Source organism: Lactuca sativa, chromosome 9, assembly GCF_002870075.4.
Source record: "Lactuca sativa cultivar Salinas chromosome 9, Lsat_Salinas_v11, whole genome shotgun sequence".
NCBI classification, from domain to species: domain Eukaryota; kingdom Viridiplantae; phylum Streptophyta; class Magnoliopsida; order Asterales; family Asteraceae; genus Lactuca; species Lactuca sativa.
This window is the reverse complement of record NC_056631.2, coordinates 190,270,857-190,282,177: the sequence shown is the minus strand read 5'-3', so window position 1 is coordinate 190,282,177 and position 11,321 is coordinate 190,270,857. Positions and strand designations below refer to the sequence as shown.

At 37.8% G+C, this 11,321-nt stretch overlaps 1 long non-coding RNA gene across 1 annotated transcript; it reads right to left on the bottom strand.

Annotated features, from left to right (window-relative positions):
* Positions 1-6,505: 6,505 nt before the first annotated feature.
* On the bottom strand, positions 6,506-7,945 carry LOC111895572 (uncharacterized). The gene is made up of 3 exons (XR_002851630.3): positions 7,084-7,945; positions 6,828-6,925; positions 6,506-6,763 (listed from the first exon to the last, which is right to left on the bottom strand). It is a non-coding gene; the product is annotated as an uncharacterized LOC111895572 (long non-coding RNA).
* Positions 7,946-11,321: the final 3,376 nt, after the last annotated feature.

Genomic DNA, 11,321 nt, shown 5'->3' with positions numbered 1-11,321 from the left:
CCTTCATCTTGGTAGGAGCCCACCGGTACGGTGCCTTCGCTAACTGAGCCACACCAGGGACTAGGTCGATCCTGAACTCCACCTGTCTCACCAGAGGTATCCCAAGCAACTCCTACAGGAACACATCCGAATACTCCCTCACAACTGGCAAATCGCTCAAATTCCCTTACCCGCCTACCGGGTATCCATGACATAGGAAATGTAACGTGCATAATCCTGCTGAAGGTAGCGCCTATCCCTCGCTGCTAAACATAAAGCTTGTTCACGGTGCGGCCTCTCACCCTGAATCACCAACTCTCCCCCACTTGGGGTCCTGACGCATACCAACTGTTGTGCATAGTCGATCACCGCCCCATTAAGTCTCAACCAATCCATGCCTATGATGACCTTGTTCCCACGCAAAGGAATGGGAACCAAATCCACAAGGTAACGCTCGTCATACATCCTCAAAACACAATCTATGAAGACCTCAAATGCCCGAATAGACCGGTCATCAACAATCTCAACCTCTAAAGGACATTCCAACATTCCTTAAGACTCAGCAAACCTATTTCTAAGTGCAAGAGATACGAATGATTGGATAGCCCCTGAGTTAAATAACACTTGTACTGGGATGCCGTTCACATGGAACGATCCTAAACGAAAAGCATAAAACATAAATATCAAAACTGACATGTAATAAGAGTTGGGGAGAAGAACACATACCCGTCACCACATCTGGTGCGGCACGCGCCTCCCCGACGGTCAACTGGAAGGCTCGGCTCCTCATCACTGGAGCATATATCTTGCCCTGTCGGCCATCCATGATCCACATGATCGTTAGAGCTGGAACCACCACTGGTGCTCCTGATGTCAATTTCGGGCAGTTGGCCTTTTTATGGCCCTTTTGATTGCAATGAAAGTAAACCAGGTCTGATGTCTGAAGGGTGGGGGATTCTAAGCTCTAAAGGTGCCAACTTTATGAATCTAGGACCATAGAAACACCATGAGTGGCAACTCTAAGCTCCAGGAACGGTATCAACTACTAAATCTCATCCATGGGACCAAAAATGAACCAAAAACTCACACATGCTAGAATTAAGCTAACAATGAACAAGGTTCAAGGTTTTTACCTCAAACACCCTTGCATAAAACTCCATCTTCTTGGAAATGACCCAAAAACACCAAAATGCACATCATGAGCTCAAAATTACAACCATGGAGGCTTAGAGATGATTTATAGGGTTTTTGGGAACATGGAGGGTGGTATAAGGACCAACCAAAAAGACTTAATGAGATTATATAGGGTACATCATCGAAATTAGGGTTTTCATTAAGATGCGCGTACCCCCTACGTACATGTCCGAAGACGAGATCTTGCTTTGTATATGTATGCCATGTGTACACCATTATACACCCTTTGTAATGGCTTTAGAACTAGTACACCATTCATATATATATGTACGCCCCACGTACTGCTTAACCCCTTAACCTTAATATACTCCGAAGGTCATAACTTCTTTGTTACCAACCCGATTTCGACGATCCTTATATCCATGAAAAGGTAACAAGAACCTCTACACTTTAATCAACTCATACTTGCCTTACCATTGCCCGAACAACATTAAATTTCCATAAAAACCCGAGCTAACAAATTACCTAAATACCCTTTGACTCCAAAACGTAAACTAAATACCTGGATCATCCAGTATACATCATCCACCTCCAAATAAGCCCAAAACTAACTTCTTCAAGGATCCTAAGCCTACTAATACCCAATCCTTGATCACCACCCTGGAATGAAAACGATCTGAAACAGGGTGCTACAAAAATGAAAGTCAAAACTAGCTAAAGTAACCTAAAGGAGAGTTGTAGTACCCATTGAGATCATCACATAGATATAAAGAGGGCTTAGAACGGAGATTGCACGAAGAAGTTATGATTATTGCAAAATCTTTTTGTATGCATGAGGTGATCGCCTGTGCCTGTCGCGCACCTGACACTGGATTCAGGCAGATTGCAAGTTACGTGACCAATTTGGGAAGTGACATGTAGCCTTATCTGGATAGACCCACGATGATCAAATGTGATGTGCATAGATATTTGTGTTGATCGCACCCCAAATCCATGACTATAAATTGAAGGCCATGCATATCACTTCTGCACACCTTCCAAATTCACTTTCTCTGAAGTCTCGAAGTTGCTGCCCTTGGGGCGGTCCCCGGCATCCCGAGCTCGATTTAACCCTACACCAATGGTCTCATGCGACTAGGGTTAGTTCACAACCCCAATTTCACTATTTTAAATGTTTTACCTTGGGGGGATACATGCTTATCAAATTTATTAATATATATATATATATATATATATATATATATATATATATATATATATATATATCAATCGTTTTATAAAGCTTAAAGCCTTAGGATAATGTTGATATTGGTATTATGCCTAGTTGTAAGCTATGATATTATACCTAAGAGTTATGATGTCGGATAATCTAGGAAGAGGTAATACCTAGATGTTATAATGGCCAATTCCTAGGATATTGGTACCTAGAAGTAATGTTGGTTAAATATAGGGATATGCATTGTACCTAATCGTTACTTTGCATATATATCCTATTAACCATAACTATGGTGTGTGTGTGTGTGTGTATATATATATATATATATATATATATATATATATATATATATATATATCGCAAAATAAAATATATACATATACATACAAAATAATTATGAGATCTTATAGAAATAAGTATCAAATTTAAAATTAAAGGGGTTTATATTATGATAATTATAGGAAATCGATAGGAGAGATTAAACACAAAAGATAAAAGATAAAATACCAAAGGTTAATGCATTAGTGAGCTGTTAATATTTATCCTTGGTCTGATTAAATTCGGCTACCTGATACCGGTAATCGTTAATCTTGAGAGAGTTAGGAAGATACGTATAGATCTATATGGGGATTGACACCCCCATCTGTGATTGCTAGCTACAATCACGACATGATAACTTTCATATTGATCACTATTCGACGTCCGATGAAGCGTCATGGCGGGGAAATCACTAGTCAAACAGCGTCGATTATGGGAGATCATGGTAATACATTATAACCACCTTAGATATCCGACTATCGTTACGGACGCCTTATGATGGTAGATAAAATACGTTAGGATTAATAAAACATCCTAAAAGATAATAAGATAGGATCGTTAGATATCCTCAAAAGAAAGTAAGCGAGGGTTGATAAAAAAAATTTAAGAAATGATTTTCTAAAAGAAAAAGGATTCTTAATTTAATACACCCAAATAAACTATAAAACATGTGCACTCACGAACATTATGTTGACGTTGGCAAAAATACATGTATTCTCAATGAGATGAATGTGGAGGATAGTCGTGCCGAGGAGGAGGTTTTCAAGGAAGCTTGTTAGAGTTTAGTTTCGTTTTTTTTTTCTTTTCTAGTTATGTTTAGGATGTGAGTTTGACCCTTACAAGCAATGTAATCACAAATAGATTATAATAAATAAAAGTATTGTTTGTGATATACTTTTGTGTTATATATATATATATATATATATATATATATATATATATATATATATATATATATATAGAGAGAGAGAGAGAGAGAGCTAAGTTCAAATGTTTCTCACGTCTATTATGTGCTAAAATGCACCAATAAGAATTTAGTAAAAATTAAATTATTATTTAATCAAATAAATATAGATATTAAATGATATCATAATTATAATTTCTTTTTTATAGAAACTAATTAAATTTGTCATTAATATTACAAATAATATTCTTTCAGAATGAATTCGCATCTAGTTTTTCATGTATGGGTTCGTATTTTGTTTCATGACGCACTCACTCAAAATACAATAAATTTGCCTAGAACATGGAAAACGAAAGTGTATTCTAATAGAATGAGAGTTTATTCTAGAAGAATGAGAGTATATCCTAACAGAATAAGAGTGTATTCTACTAAAATACACTCTCATTCTTCATATTCCATGCAACTTTGTTGTATTTTAAGTGAGTGGGTTCATAAACAAAACATGAATCCATACATGAAAACCTAGATACGAATTCATTCTGAAAGAATGTTATTGTTGACATTAATGACGAATTTAACTGGTTTCCATAAAAAATATAATTATAATTATGGATATAATTTAATATACATACAATTATGGAAATCATTTAATATCTATATTTATTTAATTAAATAATTATTTAATTTTACTAAATTTCTATTGGTGTATTCTAGCACACGATAAATGTAAGAAACACATGAACCTAACCATATATATATATATATATATATATATATATATATATATATATATATATATATATATATATGTCTCGATCTAATTTCTCCTATGTCGCACCGCCCGAAATTTCCACCGTCAGCCGGGTGTATGACGTTATGGGTGCTAAACTCCATAAAAAACCTTGTGCCAAAACGCGGCAAGCCAATTTTAGGAACGCGTATTTAGATGGCCACCAAGACATAGCAAGAAGTAGGACACAACGTTGCAGCTGCTGCAACCCAAGCTCGCAACGTTTAGGGTTTTCTCCATATTTAAAGGCCTTAACTCTATGTTTAGGTCATTTCTCTCATCCTTCACCCTCCTATCTCAAAACCCTAGCCTCTCATCTTGTATCTTGATCTCCTTGTTGGTGTTTTGTCCATTTGAAGGTTGAAGGAAGTCCTTGTTTGGCAAAGGATCAACTAGCATCCTGTCTCCATCTCTTTGTGCACCTTTTGGACTTATGTAAGTCCCCAAATTCTTACATTTATGGTTCATCCTTTGTAGATATGGGTTTTGTGCTCATTTTCTTCTTGATATGTTGGCATGAATGGTTAGTTTTGATCAAGATTGCAACTTTATCACTTCTTGAGGTCCCTTGGTCATCCTTTGTTCCAGATCCAGATTTTCATGTTGTTTGGTGCAATGCATGGAGTTTTAACTCCATTTCTTACCCTTTTTGACCTAGTTTTGGGAGTGACATGAATTGGACATGCATGCCTATAAAGTAAGGATTTTTATGGTTCATTTGAGGGCAAGAAAGCCCTCTGGAAAGTTAGAGCAAAGGAATTAATGGATTAAGTCCTTAATGAGAGAAGAATGATTTCTGGTAGTGGCCATGATGTGGCCAAAGAACGACCATGTCGTGGTAGAGTCTCGCTTCGTGATTATTTTGGTCCTAAGACTCTCACGACGTGGCTAAGGAAGGCCCACGACGTGGTAATGTCTTGCATATCAATTGTTTTGCCCGGACATTCCCATGACGTGTCCAAGAGGTCACCATGTCGTGATGGCTCTTGACCTGGTTGACCGTTGACTTTGTTGACCATTGATCGTTGACTTTTGACCACTGACTTGGGGTCAAACTTGAAGGATTTAGATAGTTGATTGAGGCTTTATCTCTTTTGGTGCTAGTCGGTTCGCAGGATTGAGCAGTGCAAGGTATAAGAGTGTTGTTGTGTTTCTTTGGTTCTTCAGTTCAGTGGAGTTTTTCACTATGACACATCTCCCATTGTATATCGTTTGCATGATAGGATATAAGTATTGTTAGAGTACAAGTATGCTATTTGACTAGGACAACTCCTTGATATGCATGTGCAGTTTAGGATGTTTGGTGTCTTGGTATGCTAGACTGGCAGGGCCTTGCCTGTTGAACATATGATATTTTTATGAGTTAAGTTTGGTTAGGATAACTGGGGAAGGCCAGTTATCAGGATTATATATGTTTGACCAGCAAAGGACTTGATTGAGAAGTAGTTAGTGGTAGGATAACTAGGGAAGACTAGTGGCTAAGGGTATGTAATATGCTAGTATATGTTATGTTTTATGTTACATGATTATGTGATAATGATATAATCATTTATATGTAGTTTAAGTTGGATAGCTTGAAAAATCTTGGTCTAATGCCTGATTACGATGTTATTGTCTAATTGTTCGCTCTCGAGTGGACCATCTGTTCGACTGTCTATCTGATCTCTGACTACATATGACTTTATGAATTGCATGTAAGACCAGGATCTGGCCCCTAGCAATTGTATGGAAGACTAGGATCTGGCCCCTATCAGTTTCATTTAAGACTAGGATCTGGCCCCTGGAAATTGTATGGAAGACCACGATTTGGCCAAAGCTTAGTGAGTTCCCCTAAAATACCCCACACAACAATACACATACAATGTATGCACACATAAGCCTACATTCTGACTGGACCGCCTCACATGGCCTGCAGTACACTTGGACTGCTCTCCTTGGGCCTATAGTCTGATTGGACTGCCTCGAAAGGCCTACAATACACCTAGACCACCCAGGTATCTTGGCCTACAACACAAAGCAGGACCGCCTCAACCTAACCACAATATGTCGACATATACAAACAAACAAACAAACAATAACCAACAATACAGGTAATCATAATAGATCTACCAATCTAACAAATTACTACAACATATCAACATCCTACACACAAGGATACATACTATGATACAAAGTAAAATGAGAAATTTTATTATGGTTTTTGGGACATTACACAATGAAGATAAGTATAACTTATAGTTTGAGTAAGAGTAATTAACTTCAACTTAATTTCAAAAGGGCCTAAACCGTCAAAAACTTATTGCCCAAGTTCCAAAGTAAGCTTCCTCTTCTTGGGATTAGGACTTGTAGGCTTTCCCTCTAGAAAGAAAGCCCTCGACATTGAAATAAGAGAATGACAAACCTGGTCAAGTAAGCATGAAACCTGAAGAAGAAGAAAATTACATCAAAAACAAATCAAAAAGTAAGAAAGGAACAAGTTAACATACCAGTAGACTGTTGATGGGCTCTAGATCTCTAATAACCAAAGATATGTTAAGATCCTTATCCTAAGAACACTCCAAGATGACTTTGAAAACCCTATTCTCTGCAAGAATTGCCATTAAACTTTTAACCTTTTTCCTTAGTGTCTTCCTTGGGAGGAAATAGTTTCTCAAACTGCGGTACTATTCAAGATAAATCAAAAAACAAGAGTCGACTTTTAAATAAAAATAATACAATAAACTGTAGAAATAAGAATCTTACCCGTAGTAACCCAATCACTTAGCAAGAAACCTGCAAGAGACTGTTTGTTGATGAAAAAAATACTTTCTCTTCCATCCGACATCGTGAAAGGAAGTCTTAAGGATCAAATGGATTTTTCCAGGTTTGATCTTGAAGATAATACGATAAGAACCAAAGTTGTGGAAGTCATAGATACTAGCAATCCCGGACAAACCAAGATCTAGGTTTTCAGATTCATTAAGGAAGACAACCCAGAACAAAATATGTCAAACCATGGGCATGATTTGGGCACAAGAAAATTGGGGAACCTCAAAAAACATAGAAATCAAAGGAAGAAAGGGGAATGAAATCCAAATAGAAAACGGAAAATCATAAAAACAAACCCAAATAAAGAGATATGAAACCAGGCTTCAACCTAGTGTCGAAATCCCTTAAGACTGTCAAAAGGAAAATTTTCGTATGATCGAAGTAACTTGATATCAGAGTTCAAGAAAGCACAACTTTCACTTTCATCTCGAGGCAATATACCTAAGTCAGTGAAATTTTCTAACACAGGTCCCTCAACCCTAGATTTTGATCTGGTGAGTTTTTTTTACCCATAATGATAAAACGAAAAGAAGAGGAACGATAAAGAAAATGGAGAGAAAACTTTACCTAAGGCGTTGAACAATCTTCTTGACCGCAAGTATTTATATATATGAACAAAGTTTGAATTTATAGGAAGATTTGAACGAAAATATCGACCTTTGAAAATTTGAATTTCCTAGGAAGTTGAACGGATGGGATTTATCTAGATAAAAGTTTCGCGTCCCATCACCGCCTAACGACATGATTTCAAGTCTAGAAATCTCCGTCTTCCAAGATCTTGAAAGGAAATTTTTCAGGGGCAATTGTTATGGGTAGTATTTTGTAGTTTTATATTTATGCTCAACATCTTGAATATTGACTAATATATTGAATGGCCCAAGATCCTAAATAACCAGTGTATTGGTATCACCATTGTATCTCTTGTATTTTTGTCATGCAGGTTTAAACGACTACTTCACATGACAAAGACTAAGTCAATTATGCATGTGATCAACAAAATTAGACGTCGAGTCTTGACAAAATACTTGGTCAAGCAAAGATATGTGAAGATACAAGATTTTCAGCTTAATTAGTTAGATCATTAATGTATAAAAGACAAGTCGTTTTACTCTTGCACACACGTACACTCCATCATTCTTACTAGCTCTCAAAAGCATTGCTCAGAATCAGCTTGCACTTGTAAAACGCACTCCTCTTTTTAATAATATTTTTAAGCAAAGTAACTTTAGTCACCTCCCGAGGCTTTAAGTTAGAGATCTTGAATGATTAAGGGCTTTCCTCGTAGATCTCTTGTTGTAGCTTTGATATTTACATTAATATTTCTCCATTATTTCAACTGCCAGATGTTTTAACACATTCATACTTACATACATCGGTACATAATAAGATCAAGATCCTTCTCATGGAAAAGAATCCTAATCGACCACCTGTGTTTTGAGAAACAGGGAGTTCCCCAATTGACCAGTCAAAGACTTTTATTAATGCATTCCCAAAAAAATAAACAACCCTATGGAGCATTATTTATAATGTCTTGCTAATCTATTTAGATACCAAAACCGAATCCTAGAATATAGGAATCCTAACTGAAGCAAACTAATATTATGATTACAAGGAAAAACTAAATAAGAGAAAACAATTAAATTATCTTTTGAATTTTGATGCCTATCTCCTGCGATGGTAGACTTGACCAAAACACCCTTGGGTTGTATCATTATTCCCCTCCCAAACACGCACCTTGTCCTCAAGGTGGAACTCAGGAAACTACACATCCATTTCCTCCAGATTTTCCCAGGTAGCTTCATACATTGGCAAATCCTTCCAACGAATCAAAACCTCTCGAACCATGACTCCATCGCGGACACCTTCCACTTGGCCGGGTTGCAATAATACTTCCATGTCATCGGTCAAAGTAGCAGGCAGTTGTGTAAATGCTTCACGATTCCCTATTGCCTTACGTAGCTGAGAGACATGGAACACGTCATGAATACGAGCGGAGGGGAGAAGTCGTAACTTATATGCTACCCTTACTATACATGCGAGAATTTCCAAAGGACCAAAATAGCGGGCTGCCAACTTTTCATTTACATGCTTAGCCACCGATTGCTGACGATATGGTCGTAATTTTAAGAAAACCCGCTCCCCAACTGCAAATTCCACCTCCTTTCGATTCTTGTCTGCTTGAATCTTCATGAGTTGTTGAGCCTTTAACAGATCACCACGTAATTCCAACAAAACACGATCCCGTTCTTGAAGATACTGACCAATGGTACTAACTGACGTCCGTTGGGTCCCGTAATGTAACAGATGGGGAGGATCACGACCATATAAAACCCGAAAAGGGGTAGTGCGAGTGGAAGTATGAAAGGTGGTATTGTACCAATACTCGGCCCACGACAGCCAGCGAACCCATTTTTTTGTTGAATTAGACACAAAGTAACGAAGATAAGTTTCTAAACAATGATTAACCACTTCATTCTGCTCGTCCGTCTGTGGGTGGTAGGTTGTGCTCCTTTTCAAATGAGTACCCTGCAAATGAAAAAGTTCCCGCCAAAATAAACTTAAGAAAACCTTATCGCGATCAGACACGATAGACTCCGGAATGCCATGTAACCATACGACCTCCCGGAGAAAAACAGTTCCAACTGTCAAAGCAGTGTAAGGATGTTTTAGAGGAACGAAATGTGCATATTTACTCACACGATCAACCACCACAAAAATAACCGTAAAGCCATTTTGACTTAGGTAAACCATCTATGAAATCCATGGTCACTTCAGACCACACTTTATTGGGTAATTCAAGGGGTTGTAGACCGTTAGGCGTCATGGTGGAATACTTGTGCCGTTGACAAACATCACATTCCGCAACCATTTTCGCCATGCCACTCTTCATTCCTATCCAAAAAACTTCCCGTGCCATGCGATGATACGTCTTCTGCACACCCGAATGCCCCCCAACCACACCATGGTGAAATTCCAGAAATAACCTTGGAATCCAGCTTGACTGTTGATTAAGAACCAACCGCCCTTTATACAATAGACAATTGTTTTTAACCGAATACCCCAACATTCCCGGCTGACCAGACAAAACGCAATGCTTGATGACCTACAATTCTTCATCATGTTCCACTTCTTTCCACAACTCATGCCAATTGATATTGCATGTCGATGCTATGGTCCAAAGTTGAACTGAAACTTCTCTGCAAGACAAGGCGTCAGCCACACTCTTCTCCTTCCCCGTCCGATAAACAATATGGAAATTATATCCCAAAATTTTTTACAACCATTTTTGATGGTCTTCCGAGACAGCTCGTTGCTCTAATAGATATTTGAGACTGCGCTGATCATTCCGAACCAGAAACTTCATCCCAAGTAAGTAGGGACGCCACTTTTGAATAACAAAGACAATAGCCATGAGTTACCGTTCGTAAACTGACTTCATCCTGGCACAAGTTCCTAATGTATGCCTATAAAAAGCTATCGGTCTGTCATCTTGCATCAAAAACGCCCCAAGACCAAACCCTGACACGTCTGTCTCAACAACAAAAGTCTTGTTAAAATCAGGTAAAGCCAAGACAGGTAACTAAGTCATCGCTTTGTGCAACATCTGAAAAGCTTTGTTGGCTTCTTTTGTCCATTTAAAACTATCTTTTTTTTTAATTGATATGTCAATGACCCAACCATGGCGCTATACCCTTTCACGAATTTTCTTAATAGCCGGTTAAGCCTAAAAATCCTCGTAGCTCCTGAAGCGTAGTAGGGACCGGCCATGACAAGATTGCTTCAATTTTAGCAGGATCCGCCACCACTCTATCACACCCCAAAACCAGAACGGCGGAAACGTTCTGGGGTGGATGACGTCATGTCAAGTATCACAACACATGCATTATAGTATTCAAAGTACAACAAAACATTGCATTAATGGTAATAGTTTTACATGGTTTACATTACAAGGTATCAAAGTATACAAGCAAATATAATAAGTACAACAAGGTACTAAGCTATCTTCATCAACAGCTCCGGGAATGTACCTGTCTAATGCTGACCTGAGAATACAAGTTATTTGAAAAGCGAGTATCAGCATTTTTACAAATGCTGGTGAGTTCATAAGTGATTAGTGACATTTTATTCAAATAACTTTATAATGTAGTAGTTTAAGAGTTTACAGTGCATTA